Source organism: Triturus cristatus, chromosome 7, assembly GCF_964204655.1.
Source record: "Triturus cristatus chromosome 7, aTriCri1.1, whole genome shotgun sequence".
Classification (NCBI taxonomy): Eukaryota; Metazoa; Chordata; class Amphibia; order Caudata; family Salamandridae; genus Triturus; species Triturus cristatus.
This window is the reverse complement of record NC_140590.1, coordinates 1635547410-1635553730: the sequence shown is the minus strand read 5'-3', so window position 1 is coordinate 1635553730 and position 6321 is coordinate 1635547410. Positions and strand designations below refer to the sequence as shown.

Below are 6321 nucleotides of genomic sequence, written 5' to 3'. Positions count from 1 at the left end.
GCGAGTTTGAGCTATTGGCATTGTAAATCACAATGCCTTTTATTTATATTGTGTTTTTTAAAACATAAATAAAAGGCATTGTCATTTACAATGCCAATAGCTTAAACTCGCCTACATGCGAGGCCTATTGCATTGCAAATGCTTGTTTTTATAATAGTAGTGAAACCTGAATCAGAAGCTGCGGCAGATGTTCCCAAAACTGAAATAATGTGGTAAGGCATGCGGCGTGCTGTGGTTTCACTCTTTACTGCAAGTACTTCAATGACCCCGTTATGGTTCGATTGCATTTTATTTGAACTGTCCATCTTTATTTCAAAACTAGGGTAGACAATGCTGCGAAAGTTAGAAAAATTTTAATTAGGAAAGGGACTGCAGAAGAGCATTCCCTTCCTTCCCAGTAAAGCCGCTCTTTAGAAGGTGATGGTGATAGCGGGTTGGTAACTGTGCACCCGTAAACACTGGAATAATACCATAATACTTCACAAGTAAATGCAGTTACAAGTTAATTCCCGCAGAATGGGGAATAACTGACGCTCTGTTTTTTTTTACCGGTATTTTATTTTTCTTGGGGATTAATGGTAGAAGGTAAATGTGACTGATGGCATGGGCGGCGGGTTGGGCGTCCGGCAGGACTAGATAAAAAGGCAAAGAAAGATGGTTGGTGGGCAAGCCTTACATACTCCCCCTGTTTTGATATGGGGTGGAGCAAGGTCCATGGAACGGAGCAGGGTTGCATTGTATAAAAACATAAACCAACACTAACTCACAATGAGGGCGCATGGCATTGATGGGGCGTGTGTGGGAGCTACATGGAAGCAGGCTCATGTAGAAAATAAGAAAGGTACATAGACCCCCTTTTACCTCTCTGAGGCCTCTGAAGCCCGCACCAAGCTTAGGAAGGGGGAGTATGAAGGGATACAATGCCTCATGCTTCCCGTGAAAGAAAATTGAAACTTAAAGAAACAGTGCAACTCGAGGGAGGTGGGGGAATAAAACAAAGCGCAGTGGCAGAAATGAAGGTTCGAGGTGGAGAGAGACGGGAGGCCGAGGTAAAACGTGGAGTGAGACGGGAGGCGTGGAGGAGGGGTGCTTCATGCCGCACACCGGAGTTTGCAGACACTGCGGTGCACGTTCATTTTACCATTCACAGTGGGCCAAATTCACCACTTAACTGCACCTCCTAAAAGCAGTGGTAATCGTCCTGCACAGCTCTCAGGGCATCCCCGCCTTCCAGCACAGGGGCTGGCTAAGGCTACTGCGGGCAGGGGGCAGCTGTGGAGAATGCGCCCAGGAACTTTGCCCATGCCCACCGGGTGCCTGGCTGGGGCGGTGTTAGACGAGTGTGGTTGCTGCCCTGAGTGTGGCAATGTGGAAGGGCAGATCTGTGACCTGGACATCACCAACCTCTTCTACGGCAAGTGTGGCGAGCACCTGGAGTGCCGGCTGCATGTGGACGACAACGAATCAGAAGTAGGCCTGGGCGGTAAATTCCGTTCCGTTCGCGGAATTTGCGGAATTTGGGTAATTTCGCGTTCTGCGGAGACCGCGAAATTGCCCGGAATTCCGCTTTCCGCGACTTCACGAAATTTTTGCTTGTTCGCGTTCTCAAAATGCGTGTTGGCGAGATATTTCTCCCCGAGCACGCAAACAGGGATTGTGAACAGGAAAAAAGCACCGCGAACAAGCAATTCCGCGTGTTCGCGGAATTTCTGCGTGTTTGCGGAGATTTTTTACCGTTTCGCGGAGATTTGCGTAACGCGATTACGCAAATTCCGCCCACCCCTAATCAGAAGTCCCGACCCCCAGTGCACGTGCACATTTCAAGGGGCTGTCTGCGGCTCCAACGGCAAGACTTATGGGAACATATGCAAATTCAATTAGATGCACGCAAAGAAGACAAGCATTTGCACATTTTGGTGCATGTGTATAATGTAAGGTTGCACGCGCATGTTAATGCGCACTATTTTTTTTAAAAACAATTACGCTGTTTAAGCGTAAGGAGACTGAAGTTAGGCAGTGCTGCTTCCGGAATGAACGGAAGTTATGTATCGGCAGAAGAGCCAATAATAAGCCTGCTAACAAAAAAAATACAAAAGTTAAGGAATGGCAAGCGGCGAGAAATTACCCAGCAATAGACAGAGTTTCACCACGCATATAGATTACTAGCTGTCTCGGAGAGACAGCGCATGCGCGCTGCCTAGGCGAGACCTAATAATCCCAGGAACAATCAAAAACACACATTTACCAAGTGAAATATTCGGGGGAGGGGAGAATCACAAAGGTTGTGAAATTGCTCATAGACACCCGCAGGAACCCTGGGACCAGACTAATTACTTAAAGAGACCACCCAGTGAAAAGAAAAAAGAACAATCCCATTAGATTGGCTCTGAATCACTAACAAAATGAACTATAGGCATTCTAGAATGTTGCTTTGTTTGATAATTTCTGCTGGGGTTTTGAATTCTGTTATGACATCATTCACCAGATGGCCCCCTTAAGCATTCAAGGATGAAAATCCGTTACATGATTAAATCTTCTGGGTGGAGGAGTACTGATAGAAACTAATCAGTGGTTAATTTGTGAAGAAATAAGTGCTGGGGCTCTCATCAGGAGGCAGCGTGCACCAGCCCATTGCTCCTATTAGAACCAACTATTAACTGTGAAACCCTAGAAGTCGGGAGAAGATGTGGAGTAATGGTCAGAGCTGCCAACTTTGGAGCTGGGGACCGATGTTCGAGTCTCAGCATAGGCTCAACATCCTGTCATTGTGGACAAATCTCTTAATGTCCCCATGCCATGAATATGTCCTTAACAGGTGCTCATGAAAAGCACTGCAATACCTTTGGGTCGAGTTTGCGCTATAAGGGCCGGTGTGACAATTAAGTGCTGGTGCCGAGCACCAGAAACCACTGACTCGAATTAAGCACCGATACTTAACATGCAGAACTTTATCCAAGCTTAACCTGCCATAACATGCATGCAAAAACAGCACCCAACATACCCTCAGATATTTGACCCCTCTGCAAGCCCACTTTCAACTCTTTGACTGTCAAATAGGCCTGGGCTAAAATTTCGTTCCGGTCGTGGAAATTGCGATAATTTGACATTTTCGCGTTCCGCGGAAAGCGCGAAAATGTCAAAATACCGCATTCCGCAGCTTAGCGATAATTTGTTTCTTGCTCGCGCTGTAAAATAATACATTCTCGCGTGCGCGCGATCGCCTTACCTGAATCCCCACGTTCGCCGACAAGTTTTCCCGATCCGGTCGCGTTCTCCATGAGATGTTGGATTGTTGGTAGCTATTTGCGCTGTCTCGCGACAGTTTGCGCCCGCAGTGACGTCATGCGTCGCGCAATCACGTCTTTCTTCTCGCGATCATGCACCGCGAGACAACTGAAAACAAGATGGCCTCGCCCACGAGCAACCACATGGGTAAGTTGGCGAGCCGCGACCATGCAGAAAATACCGCGAACGGGCGGGAAAAAAACTTCCGCATCTTCGCGATATTTCCGCGTGTTTGCAGAGATTTTTAACATTTTCGCGATAATTTGCTAAAGTGAATTTCGTAAATTCCGCCCACCCCTACTGTCAAACCCACCTGGTATTTTCTGAGAGGAAACTTCCATCCCTCCCGCGGCCAGAGCCAGAGTTAAAGTTGCAGAGTGTACTCATCTCTAGGTGTGGATGTAAAACCTTTTAAATAGCTGCAAACCTTAAGTGTGGAACTGCTGTTAAAATGGATTCTAATTGATTTTCTATTTGGTCTCCTCATAAATTAAACACATGAAGTCACATGGCTGTGTGGCTGTTTAAACAAAGCTAGCCTCGGCTTAATTTCACCTAGACGGAGGAGTAGAGGCGAAGAGAGATGGGGTGGAGGAACATATGGTGAGAGAAATAAGATAACAATGATAAGATGAATGGAAGGTGTGATATAGGAAAGGAGAGAGCGGGGATTACATTTGGCGGGATTAGTCTCTTTTTAAGGGGGAAGACAAATGGAGATGTGTGGAGTTGGAGCAAAAAAAGGCAAGGATAAAGGAATAGGGCTAAAGGTTGACACTGCTAGTAACAGCTGCCCCATCCTGCCATTTTCATGCTGTTCTCTGGAAACTCTTCTATGTTTATTGTTACCTGCCTACGGATCATTGACACAATATCATGGTAAATAATATCGTTGACGAAAATATTGTGACAAAAATATAATTTATCACAATATCCTGATCCTATACTTATAATGGTAAGTACAAGAATATCAGAACAGAATATTGTTGACACTAATATCGCCCAAAAATAGACAAAAATATCGATTTTTAATATAAATAGAGTTTAAAATAGTAAATGTTAAATATATTAATCTATAATTTCAAAATAATTAAATATTTTCCACTAATATTGAATTCTATATACAACACTTTTGAATACTCTGCAACACAGCACTCCACTCTACTGTTCAAGACACCACTCAAATTAATGAGTGTACTCTACTATACGCTACAAAACTCGACTATAATCAACTCCACACCACTCTACTGTATGAACACTAATACACCGTATTATACTTTTCTCCACACTACGTTACGCAACTCCATTGAATTCTACTCCACTATTCTCCACTGTACGATACTTCACCTTACTCTACTATCCAATCATCCACTCTATGTAGCTCCACTGTTCAACACACTACTGTACTCTATCCAACTGCACTCTATTACACTGTTTCCCGCTCTACCACACAATATTTTGCTACACTGCACTCAATTCCACTATATCATACTACTTTCTATGACACTTGACTGTTCAACACGCTCATTAATTTTACTGTACGACACTCAAATTAACAAGACCTTATTAAATAACACTCAATACTACGATTTGAAACACATTTTCACTAAGACATAAAAACCATTGAAATTCCATTAAAAAAAGAAAGGTTATAGTTGAGTATAGTTTGGAAAAAGTTATTCTTTCCATAAAAAATATACTTCTACTACACAAACATTAAAATTCGTTAGAACTTAAATTTTGAATTTGCACACTACCGTCTAATTACTGTAAGTCATATACCTACGTACACAGTGTCACTTATAACTTACATTTTATATATATAATTATAAGTCGAGCCTTCTCAATGCACCGGTTACACTCTTGCATATAACATCACCTATACCATGTGAAATCATAGATTTCATAACAACACTTATGACATCTCAATTGAGATAGTTTTTCAGAACACTGCATGGGAGAGTTATGAGTTATAGTTAATGTAGTATGGCAAATGAGGTAGGAACACGGTGTATGAAGGCGCAAAACTTATAGTAATTTGGTAAGTTAAGTTAAAATGTAAGTTATAAGTAGCACTGTGTACATAGATGCGTGACATACTAATTAGAAGGAGGTGTGTAAAATCAAACTAGTGTTCGACTATCGATGAATTGCTAGGCATTTATTGAGATAGTTGATTGGGTAGGTTTTCTAACCAGTTAGTACTGTAAATGATGTACCGAAAATGTGAGTTTGAGGAGTCGTTTGGATTGCCCATGGAAGTCAAAGGGTAAATAAGGCTTGGACAACAGAAGACAGTTACGCTAAAGAATTATGGCCCAGGTGTACAAAGCTATTTAGCATTTCTTAACAGGCCAAATCGCTATTTCGGCCTGTTAAGAAATGCTAAATGGCCTTTTTAGATGTACAAAGGGCCAAAACCGGTCAAAATTTGCAATTTCTACATGGTAGAAATCACTAATTGCAACAGCGATTAAGGAATCGCAAATAGGGATTACCTATTTGCGATTCCTAAAGCACATGTACAAAGCATTTCATAAATGTCAATTGGGCATTTAGGAAATGGAATTACCATCGACCCATGTGCAAACTTTAAAAATGCATTTTTTGTTTATTGTGACATGAAGCACACATATGCCCCTAGGGCATATGTTCACTTACATGTGCACTAGGAAATTCGGGGTGCCTCCAGGTAGGCTTTGAACCCAGAAGCACCCTTGGCTTTGCATTTCTTAAATTGTGGTTTCCTATTAGGAAATTGCAATTTAGGAAATGCAAAACATTTCCTATTTCACTCATAGGCGGGAATGCAATGACATTTCCTATTTGCAATTCCCTAATAGCGATTCCTAATCTGTAGGAATCGCTATTAGGGAATCGCAAATTTTGTACATATACTTTTGCATTTCTTAAATAGCGATTCCTACAGAGTTGCTATTTAGGAAACGCAAACGGGAACCTTAGTACATCTGTCCATATTACTTTTTTTTAAGCAGAAATAACGCTTTTTTAAAAATCCTCAAAAAAGTGACCATG

The 6321-nt window shown here is 42.3% G+C and overlaps 1 pseudogene; it reads left to right on the top strand.

The window, feature by feature from the left end:
- Positions 1-1281: 1281 nt before the first annotated feature.
- Positions 1282-1881, top strand: LOC146812595 (kazal-type serine protease inhibitor domain-containing protein 1 pseudogene; annotated as a pseudogene).
- The last annotated feature ends 4440 nt before the right edge of the window (positions 1882-6321 follow it).